This window comes from Xenopus laevis, chromosome 8L (genome assembly GCF_017654675.1).
Source record: "Xenopus laevis strain J_2021 chromosome 8L, Xenopus_laevis_v10.1, whole genome shotgun sequence".
NCBI lineage: Eukaryota > Metazoa > Chordata > Amphibia > Anura > Pipidae > Xenopus > Xenopus laevis.
The window spans coordinates 121896941-121916508 of record NC_054385.1 but is presented as its reverse complement, the minus strand read 5'-3'; the positions used below and the strand labels follow the sequence as shown (position 1 = coordinate 121916508).

Sequence of the window (19568 nt, the reverse complement as noted above, 5' to 3'; positions counted from 1 at the left end):
CTTAGAGGTAGCACAAGTGGAACAGGAAGAAATAAAGTTCTTAACGTCCTTCCGGAGTGAAGGCCACCACACCAGGCGAGACAGAAGTTCGGTGGTCTTCTTAATTCCAGGATGGCCGGCCTGTTTGGAGTTATGGGACTGAGACAGGATGGAGTGGCGAAGTTCTGGAGGGACGAATGCGACTCCCAAAGGAGTATCGTCAGGAGCTGAAGATTGTGCAGATAGCAACTGGGAAGCCATGGTGGGAAATAAAGCAGCAATGATTTTGGTAGGAGGCACAATGGGTTCAGGATCCTCAGGACAAGTGTCTTCAGGAATGAAGCTTCTAGAGACAGCGTCAGCCTTCTTGTTTCTGGAACCAGGACGGAACCTGATAACAAAGTTGAACCTAGAAAAGAAGAGTGCCCACCTACCTTGCCTGGGATTAAGGCGTTTGAGAGACTGGATGTATTCGAGGTTTTTGTGATCAGTGAAGAGACACTGGTACAGAGGAACCTTCCAAAAGATGTCTTCACTCTTCTGGCGCTAATTTGACAGCCAATAGCTCACGGTTTCCCACGTCATAGTTCTGCTCAGGGGAAGAAAACTTTTTAGAAAAGAAAGCATAAGGATGCAATTTCCCATCATACGAAGACCTTTGGGATAATACAGCTCCAGCCCCGACATCGGAAGCATCAACCTCAATGAAGAATGGTAGAAGAGGGTCAGGGTGTCTGAGGATAGGAGCAGAAGAAAAGGAATCTGAGGGTTTTGAATGCTTCTAAAGCTTCAGAGGACCAACATTGAGGTTTTCCACCTTTCCGGATGAGGGAAAGAATTGGAGAGATCTTGGACGAGAAGCCTTTGATGAATTGTCTGTAATAATTGGCGAAACCAATAAACCTCTGAATAGCTTTGGTGCTGGTGGGGAGAGGCCAATCATGGATTGCCGAAACTTTTGCTGGGTCCATCTTGAAGCCTTGTTGGGAAATAATGTACCCCAGAAAGGGGATAGAAGAAAATTCAAAGGAGCATTTTTCAAGTTTTGTTAAGAGATTATTCTTACTCAGTCGAGATAAGACCTCCCGCACCTGGATCCGATGTTCAATGAGATTTGAGGAAAAAATTAGAATATCGTCCAAGTAAACGACTACACTTTGACCCAACAAGTCCCGGAAGACGTCGTTAACTAGCTCTTGAAAAACCGCAGGAGCGTTACAAAGTCCAAAAGGCATCACGAGATACTCGTAGTGCCCATCACGAGTATTAAACGCGGTCTTCCATTCATCACCCTCTCTGATCCGAATGAGGTTATAGGCCCCACGAAGGTCTAGCTTAGTGAAAATGCTGGCACCCTTGAGCTGATCAAATAACTCAAAAAAGCGAATCAGTTGCATAGGGGACTTGCCTCGATATATAATCTCACACCCGGTATGAAGAAGGTATGTTCGGTTTTCCAAAAGATGGTGTTATCCCCTTATCGCAAGAAAAAACAGTGGTCCAAAATGGTCCCCTCTGTAGGAGAATGACACCCTGACACATTTGAGGCTGTTGCCCGATGCTGCCACATGGGCAGCAGCGGGGATTAAGTTTTTAGGAGATGTAGTCAGATCTGGGGAGCTAAAGCAATTTGCACAGTTGAAGGAAGAGTTTGGCTTGCAAAATCAAGTTTTTTTAGATCCTTGCAATTACGGCATGCACTTTCAGCCCAGTTTCCAGAAGATGTCCCCATGGTAGTGGAGACTATGCTAGAAAAATACCTGAGACACCCTGAAATTGCGAGGTCGCTTAGTTGGCTCTGTGCACTTCTCCTGCAGGATGATTTTGATCTGCTCCAACACTTCTGCCACAAATAGCAGCCTGAATTCCCCCATTTAAATGAAGGGGACTGGAAATAAATTATTCCTAGTCAAAAGTTAACTTACATGGCTAGAGCCTACCCAGGAAAATTTAGGAAAATATGGAATGTTTTGTTGGGGGAGAGCCAGAGCATTGAAATGTCTTCCACTTTCCCTCTATAGAGGGTACTAGGGGATCTGTGTATACATGATATGAAGTGACTTGGCCTATTGACTTATAGGGACAGTAGCTGAACAATACCCCTTCTTCCACTTAGCTCACGGTTTCCCACGTCATAGTTCTGCTCAGGGGAAGAAAACTTTTTAGAAAAGAAAGCATAAGGATGCAATTTCCCATCATACGAAGACCTTTGGGATAATACAGCTCCAGCCCCGACATCGGAAGCATCAACCTCAATGAAGAATGGTAGAAGAGGGTCAGGGTGTCTGAGGATAGGAGCAGAAGAAAAGGAATCTGAGGGTTTTGAATGCTTCTAAAGCTTCAGAGGACCAACATTGAGGTTTTCCACCTTTCCGGATGAGGGAAAGAATTGGAGAGATCTTGGACGAGAAGCCTTTGATGAATTGTCTGTAATAATTGGCGAAACCAATAAACCTCTGAATAGCTTTGGTGCTGGTGGGGAGAGGCCAATCATGGATTGCCGAAACTTTTGCTGGGTCCATCTTGAAGCCTTGTTGGGAAATAATGTACCCCAGAAAGGGGATAGAAGAAAATTCAAAGGAGCATTTTTCAAGTTTTGTTAAGAGATTATTCTTACTCAGTCGAGATAAGACCTCCCGCACCTGGATCCGATGTTCAATGAGATTTGAGGAAAAAATTAGAATATCGTCCAAGTAAACGACTACACTTTGACCCAACAAGTCCCGGAAGACGTCGTTAACTAGCTCTTGAAAAACCGCAGGAGCGTTACAAAGTCCAAAAGGCATCACGAGATACTCGTAGTGCCCATCACGAGTATTAAACGCGGTCTTCCATTCATCACCCTCTCTGATCCGAATGAGGTTATAGGCCCCACGAAGGTCTAGCTTAGTGAAAATGCTGGCACCCTTGAGCTGATCAAATAACTCGGATATGAGAGGTAGAGGGTAGCGGTTTTTTACAGTGATTTTGTTCAAGCCACGGTAGTCGATGCAAGGTCGTAGACTTCCATCCTTCTTTTCAACAAAGAAGAACCCCGCACCAGCAGGAGAAGAAGAAGGACGAATGAAGACTCTTAGGAGATTTTCCTGGATGTACTCTTTCATCGCTGCAGTTTCAGATGGAGAGAGCGGATAAGTACGTCCTCGAGGAGGCATAGTGCCAGGAAGAAGTTCGACAGGGCAGTCGTAAGACCGATGAGGAGGAAGAGTTTCTGCAGATTTTTTGTTGAAGACATCAGAGAAGTCTTGGTAAGCAGGAGGTATGGAGGGATTAGGAACCACGGAAGATATCTTGACGAGGGGCTGAGCCGGAAGACAGTTCTGTGTCATGGAAGGCTTGAGTAGAAATGGTCTTGGATGCAAGCTGGATCTGTACCGGAAGAAGACAAAAAGAAACACCAAGAGCCCCAATAGTGTAATATGTTTTTACAAGGAGTAATGGTAGAGTAAACAAGTTAATACTCACAAACCAGGGTTACCGATAGGCAACCTCTGTATAGGCAGGTGGGGAGATTATCCTGACCCCACTCAGGAATAAGATGTCGCTCTCTGTAGAAAAAGAAAAAGGGGATGATACCCCTCCACTCGGGGTGGACTCGATATAGTAGTAAGACAAAACAGAGGCGCCAAAAGGATAAAAATAGCTAAAAGCACTTAAAAATCCAATGGGTAATTCAGAGGAGGTAGTAATGAACTTACCTCCTCCAAGCAGACACCAACGAAAGTGGTAATTTTCAATAATAGTTTATTCACAAAACAGTATTCCAACGCGTTTCGCAGGCATTTCCTGCTTCATCAGGCAATATGGAACGGGAGCAACAACAGTGTCTTTCTATAAACACGCCAGGCGCCTCTGTACCGGAAGAAGAAAATGATGAGCAGAGGATTGGGGAAGATGATCAATTCAGCCCAGGTAAGTTTCCCCAAACTTACCTAGGCGTTGGCATTTCCAGAATTCACAGGGCACTCATGGGCAAAGTGGGATTTGCCCCCACAATATAAGCAAAGTCCTGCAGCCCTTCTCCGCAATTTTTCCTGTTCGGAAAGACGAGCACGTCCAATCTGCATAGGCTCTTCAGTGGGAGTGGGAGAAGAAGCAGGAGCAGAGGAAGAGGATGCAGCAGTGCTGGGGAGAAAAGGTCTCTGGAAGCGAGGAGCCAGGGTGGGTTGAAACTTCCTTACTCGTTCTTTAACAGCTTGGTGCTCTCTTTGCCGAGTATCCACCTTGACTGCCTAGGCAATAAGATCCTCCCAGCGTGTAGGCAACTCACGGGAGACTAGATCATCCTTAAGGCACATAGAGAGCCCATTGTAGAAAGCAGCATGGTAGCTGTCATTGTTCCAGCCAGTCTCGGCAACCAATGTGCGAGTAATGATGTACCCCACCTTGGCACGTTCCGAGACATATTGATGGGGAAGCAGTGTGAACTGGATCTCACATTGGTTAATGAACCCTCTACAAGCCACAGAATCACCACTGAAGAGTGGAGGTGCCGGAATACGAGGCTCGGAAACATGAACCGGCGCCACAGGAATAGTGGCCGAAGCAGAGGCAGGAACCTGGACCGTAGGTGTGAGGGCCGACAATTTTTCCAAAATAGCTTCAAGAGCTTGGCCAAAGTGAGTCTGCCAAGCTTCATAGGCCTCCATGTGTGAGGCTATTCCATGGAAAGCTCTTCCGAAGTTAGGCTGGGCAGAGGCCTCCTCAGAAGGGTCCATGGCGCAAGTATAATGTAAGGGCCCGAAGGCACAGTTGGAGGGCGGACCAAGGAGGAGGCAGGTAGCTAACCAAAGTTCGTGGTAACAGAAGGATGAGGCAAGAGAGTAGTCAAAGTCCAGGCAAAAGTTCAATCCAGGCAGCGAAGGGTCAATCTGAAATAACAGGCAAGGTTGGTACACAGGAATCAATCAATAATAACACACCCAGGAATACACGAAGTTAAACCTATACTTGGGCAATGTCTGTTGCCAGAAGGCTTTATATAGGCCAGGATTGGCGCCAAAGTTTGGGCGCAATGGCATCATGACGCTGATGCTGGCGTCCTGATGCTGGCGTCTATACGCCGGCGCACGTTCTGTCGCCGGCGACCATTCCGTCGCCGGCGACCAATCGGCAGGCGGGAAGACGCTGGCGTCATAGTGCTGTGACCAGCAGGATCCACATGGAGGGGCAAGGAGTTGCCATCTTGGACGCCGTCGCCATCTTGGATGTGAGTAGTGACTTCCATTTCCATTACAGCCTTCCACAACTCCCCAGTTATACCCCCCAGGAACTGGTTTAGGAATTTAGACACCATAATAGGGGGATTTATATGGGAAGGGGAACGCCCGAGGATTGGGGTTTGGCCCTTCCTAATTTACTACTGTACTTTTATGCAACTCAGTTGGCATATGCCTGGTGGTGGCTGAACCCCAATCCAAACAACCAAGCGGTAGTTCTTGAGGCAGAAATACTCTCCTCATTCAAAGCTCTAGCGAATCAGTTGCATAGGGGACTTGCCTCGATATATAATCTCACACCCGGTATGAAGAAGGTATGTTCGGTTTTCCAAAAGATGGTGTTATCCCCTTATCGCAAGAAAAAACAGTGGTCCAAAATGGTCCCCTCTGTAGGAGAATGACACCCTGACACATTTGAGGCTGTTGCCCGATGCTGCCACATGGGCAGCAGCGGGGATTAAGTTTTTAGGAGATGTAGTCAGATCTGGGGAGCTAAAGCAATTTGCACAGTTGAAGGAAGAGTTTGGCTTGCAAAATCAAGTTTTTTTAGATCCTTGCAATTACGGCATGCACTTTCAGCCCAGTTTCCAGAAGATGTCCCCATGGTAGTGGAGACTATGCTAGAAAAATACCTGAGACACCCTGAAATTGCGAGGTCGCTTAGTTGGCTCTGTGCACTTCTCCTGCAGGATGATTTTGATCTGCTCCAACACTTCTGCCACAAATAGCAGCCTGAATTCCCCCATTTAAATGAAGGGGACTGGAAATAAATTATTCCTAGTCAAAAGTTAACTTACATGGCTAGAGCCTACCCAGGAAAATTTAGGAAAATATGGAATGTTTTGTTGGGGGAGAGCCAGAGCATTGAAATGTCTTCCACTTTCCCTCTATAGAGGGTACTAGGGGATCTGTGTATACATGATATGAAGTGACTTGGCCTATTGACTTATAGGGACAGTAGCTGAACAATACCCCTTCTTCCACTTTGGTCTGCCCAATTAGACCTATCCGCTCCAATGTTATTCTGAGACACCCAAAGGAGGCCCATCCCCTCCTCACTCTTCCTATTCTACCTAGGACTCTTCAGAAGTTCAAACTCTTCTATACTCTCTTCTTTTTTCACTTTAAATGGTTGTTAAAAAGAAAATCTTAAAATATATATATATTTTTTTTTAAATTCTTTAATAATGTTCATGGCATTTGTAATTCTAGAAAAACCAAGGTTAAATGTGGTTTCAAAAAGCTCTAATACCACTAAAATGTAACCTTTAGTACACAGGCCATGGGGCCATGTGTCATCCATTGTGAATGTGATGTAAAAACTTGGCCTTTACTCTTTAGACATTTAAGTTCTATTGTGTTAATTGTCTAGAACACCTGGATATAAGTAGACACGAGCTGAACTTAGTTGCACCAAGTACCCAAACCATTCCTAAAATATCATGGAGTCAGGTGAGACATGTGCTACGAGGTGAGATCCACACTGAAAATAACCAGAGACTTACTGGAACTATTGGATTCCCCAATTAGCAATAGTGTCATTAAGGACAAATTAGTCACCTATATGGTACATTAAATCAGGTTGTTCTTATAGTCTGGTTCACAAGCTAATCATGGGGTCACATGTAGCGTTGGTGCCGGCCAATCAGGTGAATGACACTTGCAAGATAATTGTTTCCAGTCATGCTGCTTGATATCTGGTCATGCCCTGATCAGTAAATTGATTTCTCAATTTATCTCAGGAGCAAGCAGATCTGCAGGTAGTATATAGTTCCATGTATTGCCAGCATTAACATCTTTATGGTACAGTCCGGGGCCAGACTGGGAGTAAAAAGCAGCCCAGGTAAAAAAAATCAAAGCAGCCCACATGTAAAGAGGCGATGGTTTTGTACACATCCATTACTATTTTATTCATTCTTATAAAAAGACAGATTCAGTCAGTACCTGATACTTTAAGCACAGTTGACTCTTCCTGCCCCATAGTGATTTTGCCTGCAGCCTGCTCTACAGAAATCCACACCTCTGATGTTACTGATGTGGTGCGTGTGCTGGCAGGGAGCATTATGTGCAGGCTCAGCACAGGCAGGCCAGCCCTCAGCATGCAAAATATGATCTGCCCCAGATTTTCACTGAAATAGGCATAGGAAGCAAACATTCACTGGTAAAATTCAAACTGGATACAGGTGCACAAGTAAATGTGATACCTTTAAATATATTTCAGCAGAAAAGGTTTTCAGAACCACTCAGAAAAACCAATCACAAGCTGTATGGATATGGTGGAGAACAACTAGATGTGAAAGGGATTTGCACTTTGGACTGTAACTATAAATATAATAAACAGACGCTGCAATTTTATGTTTTCAAGACTATGGCTAATCCTGTTTTGAGGCTCAGGGCCTGTCTGGACTTATAGCTAATTCAGCTGGTACTGTCTGTGGTAGATTCACAGAATACAGGGACACCTGATAAAAATTGTTGTGATATTCTTAACGAATACAAAGATGTCTTCCATGGACTTGGACATTTTGCTGGGGAGTACAAAATTCAGGTGGATAAAACAATCAGTCCAACTGTACCTGCTCCTCGCAGAGTCCCATTGGCCCTTAAGGAAAGACTTTCCAAAGAGATTGACAGAATGCAAAAACTGGGTGTCATTGTTAAAGTTGATGAGCCCACTGAATGGGTAAATTAAATGGTCATAGTAGAAAAACCTCGCACAGGAGAACTACGGATTTGTCTAGATCCCCGAGACCTAAACAAAGCAGTGAAACGAGAACACTATCAAATGCCTACCCTAGAAGACATTATAAGCAGACTAGCAGGAGCAAAGTATTCCTAGATGCCAGATAAGGATACTGGCAAATAAAATTAGACCAGGATAGTTCTATGTTAACAACATTTAACACACCACAAGGAAGGTACCACTTTACACGTCTTCCTTTTGGTATTCACTCTGCTCAGGAAGTTTTCCAAAGAAAAGTTGATGAAACATATGCAGATCTTCAGGGTGTTGCTGCTTATGTGGATGACCTTCTGGTTTATGGTAAAACTCTGGAAGAACATGATTCCAACTTAAAAGCCATGCTTCAGAGGTCCAGGGAAAGGGGAGTTAAATTCAATGTGAAAAAATGTACTCTGAGAAACAAGGAAGTAAAATACTTCGGCCATATCCTGTCAGTGGAAGGCCTAAAACCTGATCCAAACAAAATTGCAGCAATAGCTAATATGAGTCCACTTGACAGTCGGTCAGAGCTTGAAACGGTTTTAGGACTTGCTAATTACCTGGCAAAATTCACTCCACACCTTGCTGATGTTCTGTCACCCCTAAAGCTGGCCATAGACGCAAAGATCCGATCGTACGAATCAACGTACGATCGGACTTTCCCATCTTCCAACCCTCCACTAACCATTCAGATCAAAGTCTTTACCATTCCGATCAAATAAGAACAGATCACCCAATGTTCTGCACCTGACAGCAATCGTACGATACTTATGTCTGACAACACTAGTGACAGTCTCCCTCTGAAAATCGTACGATCGGCAATACACGCAGAGATATTATCGGCAGGCGACAGAAATTTTCTAACCTGTCCGATCGACCAAACAACCGATCTCCGACGGACGAAAAATGTCGGGACTCTCCACACATGGTCCGAAAATCGTACGAATCCACGATTCGTACGATAGGATCTTTGCGTCTATGGCCAGCTTTAGAGAACTTTTGAAGAAACACTCTGATTTTCAATGGGGATCTCAGCAGAATGAGGCATTTAACAAAATGAAACAGGTCATATCCAATGCTGGAACTTTAACATATTATGACACTAAAAAGGAGGTAACAGTTCAAGTGGATGCATCCAAACAAGGCCTTGGAGTAGTACTGCTGCAGGAAGGGAAACCTGTTGTCTTTGCATCCAAGTCACTCACAGACACAGAAGTGAATTATGCCCAAATAGAAAAGGAGATGTATGCAATTGTATTTGGATGTGAACGTTTTCATCAGTATATCTATGGTCGGAAAGTGACTGTGGAATCAGATCACAAGCCTTTGGAAATAATCATGAAAAAAAGCCTTGCATCTGCCCCAGCCAGGCTACAAAGGATGATGTTGCGCCTGCAAAAGTATAACATTCTGGTGATATACAAACCAGGTAACATGATTCCTGTTGCAGATACCCTAAGCAGATTACCCCTTCAAGAAAAAAGTTCTACAGAAGAGGTTTTTGAAACACAAGTACATTTAGTTATGTCAAGCCTTCCCATTTCAGACCAGAAAATGAAACAGCTCAGAAGTGCAACTGTGGAGGACCCTCAACTAGCAGCAGTGAGTAAAGTCATATTAAATGGATGGCCAAGGTCAAAACATGCCTGTCCTCCAGCAGCAGCAGCAGAGTTTTGGAATTTCTGTGAAGAACTGGTTCTTATGGACAACATCATCTGCAAAGGTGACAGGCTGGTAGTACCAAAATCCATGAGAACAGAACTGGACACATCAAGGACACATGGGAGCTGAAAAATGTATGTTCTTTAAAAGAAGGGTGATGTAATATAATGTGGCGCACACTAGGTGTCGCTATAATATGATAATGCTTTATACATAACAGTGTGTAACTTGTTGATGTGGGAGGTCCTGCAGCCGTCTTAAGTTTTGCTGGACTGATAGAAATACAGATCCCTTACAACAAGAATATCTCCTGTGTCTTTATGAACAGTTTAAACCTCACAATCAGAAACATTACAACAGGGAGTGCCATTTATACATTTACACAAGATGGTGAGGTGTCCCTTACACATCACCATCTTGTGTAACCTTTACACCCATAGACAAAATTCAGCTTCCCAGTTCAGCATGTAATGGGGTGGTTCACCTTTAACAAGTAAAGTAAAAAGAATACAAAACTATTTTTTAAGTATGTAAATAGTAAAAAAAATAAGCAGGAACAGATGGGACCCTTAATATCAGAGAATAGGTCAGTTGGTTGATGAGAATAGATAAAAAGAAGAGATTCTGAACTGTAATTTTTTGTCTGGCTAATCAAACGAGGCTAATGAAGGTTGCCTTTTTAATAGTTCCAATTCTAGTAATAAAACTAATGATGGATGGTTCACACAAGATGAAATGCAGAAGAGTCTAAAACAAAGGACTGGATGGTTTTCATACCAGGGTACTAAAAACACTTATCTCTGTGATTGACAAACCTCTTCTGGTCTGGCATGGTGCAGAGAGACTGGCAAATAATACTATGAGTTTGTGCCAGCATGGTTTTATGTGCAATAGATTTTGCCAGACTGATTTAATTTCTTTTTATGAGAAGGTGAGCAGGAACCTTGATTCTGGGATGGCAGTGGATGTGATCTACTTGGACTAAATCATTTGATACACTACTACACCAAATGTTACTGGTTAAATTAAGGAATGTTGGCCTGGAACATAGTATTTGTACCTGGATAGAGAACTGGCTAAAAGATAGACTACAAAGAGTGGTGGTAAATGGAATATTTTGTAATTGGACCAGTGTTGTTAGTGGAGTACTGGAGGGCTCTGTATTTGGTTCTTTGCTTTTCAGCTTGTTTATTAATGACCTGGAGGAGACATTGAAAGTACTGTTTCTATTTGTGCTGATGATACTAAATTGTGCTGAACTATAAGTTCCATGCAAGATGCTGCCACTTTGCAGAATGTTTCGATTAAATTAAAAAACTTGGAAGCAAACTGGAAAATGAGGTTCAATGTTGATAAATGCAGGTTGTGCACTTTGGAAAAAATAATATAAATACAAGTCATACACTAAATTGCAGTGTGTTGGAGGTTTCAAGCAAAGTTCACTCTGGAGAGCCAATTCAATTCAATGTATTTTATTCAGTCACAGTCACTTGGGGGTTTCCTTAACTAAGAAGAGTCTGGGTTTTTTTGTAGACAACACATATAATTCCAGGCAGTGTTATTATGTGGCTACTAAAGCAAATAAAGTGCTATCTTGCATTAAAAAAGGTATTAACTCAAGAGATGAAAACATAATTGTGCCTCTTTATAGGTCCCTGGTAAGGCCTCACCCTGAGTTCAGTTATTACAGTTTTGCTAATGAAGGTGAATTGCCTTTTAAGATATGAGTCTAACTTCTCCAAAGAGACATGTTATCTAAATTGCTACAATTACTTATTTGCTTATCTCAAAATTGTTACAAAGTATCTTATCTGCATTTTTGTGGCTGTTCTAGGCTCTCTGCCAAAAGCCAATTAAAGTTTAAAATATTGTATCTTTTTAGCTGTTCATTGCAGCGAAAACTGTGACTTTCCAGTACAAACACGGGACTACGGGTTGAGCTGTCAAAAGCAGGACTGTCCCGCTGAAAACGGGACAGTTGGGAGGTGTGTATTATATGTGCACTAGAAATTTCAATATCTACCTCACAATGATCAAACATGGGATAGATTTGGTTTTCTTTGCCCTGTTTAGCCTAAGATAGAATAAAAACCATATACTTTTAATGAATAAAACAAAACAGCAAAAAGTATATTCAGCACAAGCCCAAGTCTTTGCACTTATGATTGACAGAAAGCTATAAAACGCCTTAAAATTTTTTTAATATGCTGGCTCTCCTATAACTCAGTTGAACTGATTAAAATGACTGAAGTTGGTGAAACATTTTCAAGATTGCTTAGACAATCTGGTTACTTTAGAATTATCACTACTAGACATGGCTTTGTAGCTATCCTCTTCCTGTAGCCAAAGTTTTACACCACTAATATTGTTTTCAATGTTATTTCACCTATAGCTGGTCTCATGTTTGAATGCTGGTGAATGTTCAGCAGTTCGAAGCCTATATGCTGGATAACCCACATGACACACATTTACTGCAGGATTAAAGGCAGAAGCCATGGTGAAGTGAAGGAGGTTTAATGGTTAAACTGAAAACAACAATAAACAAGTGCAAACTGAAAAATCAGATACAGGCCTGGGTAGAGACAGAGTGAATCCAGTAACGGGCTGAGAACATCAAGATTGGTGGAAGACTTAGCAATGTCTGAAAGGCAGGCAAGGTCTGTGGTAGGGATGTAGCGAACGTCGGAAAAAAAGTTCGCAAACATATTCGCGAACTTGCGCAAAAATGCGAGCGGTTCGCGAACGGTTCGCGAACCCCATAGACTTCAATGGGAAGGCGAACTTTAACATCTAGAAAAGACATTTCTGGCCAGAAAAATGATTTTAAAGTTGTTTAAAGGGTGCAACGACCTGGACAGTGGCATGCCAGAGGGGGATCAAGGGCAAAAATGTATCTGAAAAATCTGCCTGTGTGTGCTTGGAAGAGATAGTGTAGGGGGAGAGCTGTTAGTGATTTCAGGGACAGATGATAGTAAGCTTGCTGGCTAGTAATCTGCTTGATACTGCTCTGTATTGGAGGGACAGAAGTCTGCAGGGATTTGAGGGACATTTTAGCTTAGGTAGCTTTGCTGGCTAGTAATCTACTGTTCTCTTTAAACAACTGCCATACGTTGACCTTGTAGGCATTGTTTGCCCAGTTTTTTTGGACGCAGCCACTGAAGCACAGTTGCCAGAAAAAATATGCCATATAAATGCTGAAAATAGTAATTTTTCGCCATACGTTGACCTTGTAGACATTGTTTGCCCAGTTTTTTTGGACGCAGCCACTGAAGCACAGTTGCCAGAAAAATTATGCCATATAAATGCTGAAAATATAAATTTTTTTGGTTGCAGCCACTGAAGCACAGAGGCCAGAAAAATTATGCCATATAAATGCAGAAAATATGCATTTTTTTGGTCGCAGCCACTGAAGCACAGTTGCCAGAAAAATTATGCCATATAAATGCTGAAAATATAAATTTTTTTGGTTGCAGCCACTGAAGCACAGAGGCCAGAAAAATTATGCCATATAAATGCAGAAAATATGCATTTTTTTGGTCGCAGCCACTGAAGCACAGTTGCCAGAAAAAATATGCCATATAAATGCTGAAAATAGTCATTTTTTGCCATATACGTTGAGTCAACGTATGGCAAAAAATTACTATTTTCAGCATTTATATGGCATATTTTTTCTGGCCTCTGTGCTTCAGTGGCTGCGGCCAAAAAAACTGGGCAAACAATGCCTACAAGGTCAACGTCGTTGACCTTGTAGGCATTGTTTGCCCAGTTTTTTTGGCCGCAGCCACTGAAGCACAGAGGCCAGAAAAATATGCCATATAAATGCTGAAAATAGTAATTTTTTTGGTCGCAGCCACTGAAGCACAGTTGCCAGAAAAATTATGCCATATAAATGCTGAAAATATAAATTTTTTTGGTTGCAGCCACTGAAGCACAGAGGCCAGAAAAATTATGCCATATAAATGCTGAAAATATAAATTTTTTTGGTTGCAGCCACTGAAGCACAGAGGCCAGAAAAATTATGCCATATAAATGCAGAAAATATGCATTTTTTTGGTCGCAGCCACTGAAGCACAGTTGCCAGAAAAATTATGCCATATAAATGCAGAAAATATGCATTTTTTTGGACGCAGCCACTGAAGCACAGTTGCCAGAAAAAATATGCCATATAAATGCTGAAAATAGTCATTTTTTGCCATACGTTGACCTTGTAGACATTGTTTGCCCAGTTTTTTTGGTTGCAGCCACTGAAGCACAGTGGCCAGAAAAAATTAAACCAGTAGGGTTTGCACCCTAGTTTGTAACGGTGGCGGAGGGAGGAGGAGGACGCTAAAGGACAGCTGTGTGTGGAGTCATGAGGCTTGAAGAGAAGGACAGCTGCATAGAAGTCAGAACAAGTCTTCCGGCGTGCAGTAACCCTCCGAGATCCACCCCTCATTCATTTTAATAAAGGTCAGGTAATCGACACTTTTGTGACCTAGGCGAGTTCTCTTCTCAGTTACAATCCCTCCTGCTGCACTGAAGGTCCTTTCTGAGAGCACACTTGAGGCTGGGCAAGACAAGAGGTTCATGGCAAATTGTGACAGCTCTGGCCACAGATCAAGCCTGCGCACCCAGTAGTCCAGGGGTTCATCGCTCCTCAGAGTGTCGATATCTGCAGTTAATGCCAGGTAGTCCGCTACCTGCCGGTCGAGGCGTTCTTTGAGGGTGGATCCAGAAGGGTTGTGGCGCTGCCTTGGACAGAAAAACATTTGCATGTCTGACGTTACAGACTGGCCAAAGGGCTTTGTCCTTGCAGGTGTGCTCGTGGCAGGATTACTGGCACCTCTGCCCCTGGAATGTTGATGAGTTCCTGAAGTGACATCACCCTTAAAAGCATTGTACAACATGTTTTGCAGGCTGGTTTGTAAATGCCGCATCTTTTCGGACTTGTGGTATGTTGGTAACATTTCTGACACTTTATGCTTGTACCGAGGGTCTAGTAGCGTTGCGACCCAGTACAGGTCCTTCTCCTTAAGCCTCTTGATACGGGGGTCCTTCAACAGGCATGACAGCATGAAAGACCCCATTCTCACAAGGTTGGATGCAGAGCTATCCATCTCCGCTTCCTCATTATCAAGGACTGCATCATCCACGGTCTCCTCCCCCCAGCCACGTACAAGACCAGGGGTCCCCAAAAGGTCACCACTAGCCCCCTGGGAAGCCTGCTCCTGTTGGTCCTCCTCCTCCTCCTCCACAAAGCCACCTTCCTCCTCTGACTCCACTTCTGGCACCTCTCCCTGCGTTGCAGCAGGTGCCTGGGTTCGTTCTGGTGATTCCGACCAGAAATCGTGCGCTTCCAGCTCCTCGTCACGCTGGTCTACAGCCTCATCTGTCACTCGTCGCACGGCACGCTCCAGGAAGAAAGCGAAGGGTATTAGGTCGCTGATGGTGCCTTCGGTGCGACTGACCATATTTGTCACCTCTTCAAAAGGTCGCATGAGCCTGCAGGCATCGCGCATAAGCACCCAGTAACGGGGGAAAAAAATCCCCAGCTGTGCAGATCCAGTCCTACCACCCAGTTCAAAAAGGTACTCGTTGACGGCCCTTTGTTGTTGCAGCAGACGTTCCAACATAAGGAGCGTTGAATTCCAGCGAGTCTGGCTGTCAGAAATCAAACGCCTGACTGGCATGTTGTAGCGCTGCTGAATGTCAGCAAGGCGTGCCATGGCTGTGTAGGAACGTCTGAAATGGGCCGACACCTTTCTGGACTGGGTGAGAACGTCCTGGAATCCTGGGTACTTGGAGACAAAACGTTGGACTATTAAATTTAACACATGTGCCATGCAGGGCACATGTGTTAAATTGCCTAGTCTCAACGCTGCCAACAGATTGCTTCCATTGTCACACACCACTTTTCCGATCTGCAGTTGGTGTGGGGTCAGCCACCGATCGGCCTGTGACTGCAGAGATGACAGGAGTACAGATCCGGTATGGTTTTTGCTTTCCAGGCACGTCATCCCCAAGACAGCGTGACAACGGCGTACCTGGCACGTCGAATAGCCTAGGGGGAGCTGGGGGTGCACAGGTGTGGAGGAGGAGAAGGAGGACCCAGCAGCAGAGTAAGAAGAAGAAGAAGACGAGGTAGAGAGCGATGGAGGAGTAGAGGTGGTGGCAGAACCGCGTGCAATCCGTGGTGGTGACACCAACTCCACTGTTGTTGTTGAGCTACCCATTCCCTGCTTCCCAGCCATTACCAAGTTCACCCAGTGGGCAGTGTAGGTGACATACAGATGAAGCCACTTGGATTTGTGAGTTAAATGCGTCATGACTCAGAGTTAATTGAAGAAACTGTGTTATCTAAAGTTATCTTAACTCATTTAATGCATTTAACCTTTTCATTAGCATACCAAAGCACCATTGTTCACAATGGTGAATGCTTTAATTAGATGGGATGTTGTGTCACAGTTTTCTGTGTTAAATGAGATAAATGGGATATCTGTGTTTAGTTATTCTATGTCAAACAGACAAACCAAAGTGGCTGCATCTGTACCTGCCCTGACCATGCTTGGAGGACCATGCGTCAGTAGTCATATGGACCTTTGGCCCAACACTAAGTGACAGAGATGCGGTAACTTGGCTCTGCACATGTTGGTACAGGTGTGGTATTCCCTTTTTAGAAAAAAAATTGCGGCTGGGTACCTTCCACTGCGGTGTCCCAATTGCTACAAATTTGCGGAAGGCCTCAGAGTCCACCAGCTGGTATGGTAAAAGCTGGCGGGCTAAGAGTGCAGACAAGCCAGCTGTCAGACGCCGGGCAAGGGGGTGACAGTCAGACATTGGCTTCTTACGCTCAAACATGGCCTTCACAGAAACTTGGCTGGTGGCAGATGACTGGGAATGGGAACAGGTGGTCAAGGTGGAAGGCGGAGTGGAGGGTGGTTCAGACGGGTCAAGGAGAGCAGAGGTAGAGCAGTAAGATGCTGGACCAGAAGGAGTGTGGCTTTTAGTTTGCCTGTTGCCTTTGAGGTGTTGCTCCCAAAGTGCTTTGTGCTTGCCGCTCATGTGCCTTCGCATAGAAGTTGTACCTATGTGGCTGTTGGGCTTACCAAGGCTCAGTTTCTGACTGCACTCATTGCAAATTACAATGCTTTTGTCAGAGGCACACACATTAAAAAAATCCCACACTGCTGACTTTTTGGAAGTGTGCGATCTGGCGGTAACAGTAGAAGTTGGCGGAGTTGGAGGTATTGGCGGCAATGGCGGGTGCGTTGGCCGGCTGAACACAGGTGCCGATACATGTTGTTGCCCTACTGATCCCTGCGGGCTGTCCTCCCTGCTTCTTCTAAGTCTTATTCTCCTACTGCCTCTCTGACTCTCCGTCTCTCCATCTGAACTACCCTCCTCTTGCTCTCTTCTACTAGGCACCCACAAAACATCAATCTCCTCATCATCATTCTCCTCAGATGCATCAATTTCTTCTGACACATCACAGAAGGAAGCAGCAGCGGGGACCTCCTCCTCATCACTCATTATGTCCATCTCTATCGTGTTCTCTGCCAGAATTAAATCTGGTGTAAGGTCCTCATCTCCTTCATCTTCTTCTGGCAATAATGGTTGCGCATTACTCAGTTCAAGAAACTCATGGGAAAATAACTCCTCTGACCCCAGTGAAGAAGGGGCACCGGTGGTGGAGGAAGTGTTACGTGGGGTGGCCATAGCAGTGGAGGATGAGGAGGATGTTGTGGTAAAGTTAGAAACGGTAGAGGATGGGGTGTGCTGTGTAAGCCAGTCAACTACCTCTTCAGCATTTTGGGAGTTCAGGGTCATTGGCTTTTTAAAACTGGGCAATTTGCTAGGGCCACAGGATTGCATAGCAGCACGGCCCCTAGCACGGCCTCTGCGTGGCGGCCTGCCTTTGCCTGGCATTATTTTTAAAAAAACAACAACAACAACAAAAACTCAGTTGGTTTTTCTGGAAACGATAATACACACAGCTAGATGGCGGGTTGAAGAAAACAGTGTGCAAATAATGCCTACAAGGTCAACGTATACACTACTACAGCGGTGGATACGGATTACGTAAAATATATTATGGCTGCTTGAAAAAAGTCACTCCGGTGTTTTTTCTGGAGACGGTAATATTATGGATATTTAGACAGAATGTGAACAAGGTCACACAGCTAGATGGCGGGTTGAAGAAAACAGTGTGCAAATAATGCCTACAAGGTCAACGTATACACTACTACAGCGGTGGATACGGATTACGTAAAATATATGAATGCTGCTTGAAAAAAAGTAACTCAAGTGGTTTTTCTAGAGACGGTAATATTATGGATATTTAGACAGAATGTGAACAAGGTCACACAGCTAGATGGCGGGTTGAAGAAAACAGTGTGCAAATAATGCCTACAAGGTCAACGTATACACTACTACAGCGGTGGATACGGATTACGTAAAATATATGAATGCTGCTTGAAAAAAAGTAACTCAAGTGGTTTTTCTAGAGACGATAATATTATGGATATTTAGACAGAATGTGAACAAGGTCACACAGCTAGATGGCGGGTTGAAGAAAACAGTGTGCAAATAATGCCTACAAGGTCAACGTATACACTACTACAGCGGTGGATACGGATTACGTAAAATATATGAATGCTGCTTGAAAAAAAGTAACTCAAGTGGTTTTTCTAGAGACGATAATATTATGGATATTTAGACAGAATGTGAACAAGGTCACACAGCTAGATGGCGGGTTGAAGAAAACAGTGTGCAAATAATGCCTACAAGGTCAACGTATACACTACTACAGCGGTGGATACGGATTACGTAAAATATATGAATGCTGCTTGAAAAAAGTAACTCAAGTGGTTTTTCTAGAGACGGTAATATTATGGATATTTAGACAGAATGTGAACAATGTCACACAGCTAGATGGCGGGTTGAAGAAAACAGTGTGCAAATAATGCCTACAAGGTCAACGTATACACTACTACAGCGGTGGATACGGATTACGTAAAATATATTATGGCTGCTTGAAAAAAGTCACTCCGGTGTTTTTTCTGGAGACGGTAATATTATGGATATTTAGACAGAATGTGAACAAGGTCACACAGCTAGATGGCGGGTTGAAGAAAACAGTGTGCAAATAATGCCTACAAGGTCAATGTATACACTACTACAGCGGTGGATACGGATTACGTAAAATATATTATGGCTGCTTGAAAAAAGTCACTCCGGTGTTTTTTCTGGAGACGGTAATATTATGGATATTTAGACAGAATGTGAACAAGGTCACACAGCTAGATGGCGGGTTGAAGAAAACAGTGTGCAAATAATGCCTACAAGGTCAACGTATACACTACTACAGCGGTGGATACGGATTACGTAAAATATATTATGGCTGCTTGAAAAAAGTCACTCCGGTGTTTTTTCTGGAGACGGTAATATTATGGATATTTAGACAGAATGTGAACAAGGTCACACAGCTAGATGGCGGGTTGAAGAAAACAGTGTGCAAATAATGCCTACAAGGTCAACGTATACACTACTACAGCGGTGGATACGGATTACGTAAAATATATTATGGCTGCTTGAAAAAAGTCACTCCGGTGTTTTTTCTGGAGACGGTAATATTATGGATATTTAGACAGAATGTGAACAAGGTCACACAGCTAGATGGCGGGTTGAAGAAAACAGTGTGCAAATAATGCCTACAGGGCAAATAATGCCTAAAAGGTCAACTTATACACTACTACAGCGGTAGTAAAATAAAAAAAAGTAAAATAAAAAAAAAATGAATATTAAAAAAAAAAAAATTAAAGTTGGTGCTGCTGAACTACTAGGAGCAGCAGATTAGCACACCAGTCCCACTCCCCAACACTGCTAGACTAATAGCACTGGGCTCTTATAGTAGTAGTAGTAGTAGTAGTAAAACAACAAAAAAATAAATAAAAGCAGTCCTTACAAGGACTACTGTTATTGCAGCAGTCAGCAGATGAGATCAGAAG

At 43.6% G+C, this 19568-nt stretch overlaps 1 protein-coding gene across 1 annotated transcript in view; it reads right to left on the bottom strand.

The window, feature by feature from the left end:
* Nucleotides 1-19568, bottom strand: part of XB5762037.L (uncharacterized XB5762037 L homeolog) — a gene marked incomplete at its 5' end in the record, with an annotated part of 583381 nt that overhangs the window by 275232 nt on the left and 288581 nt on the right.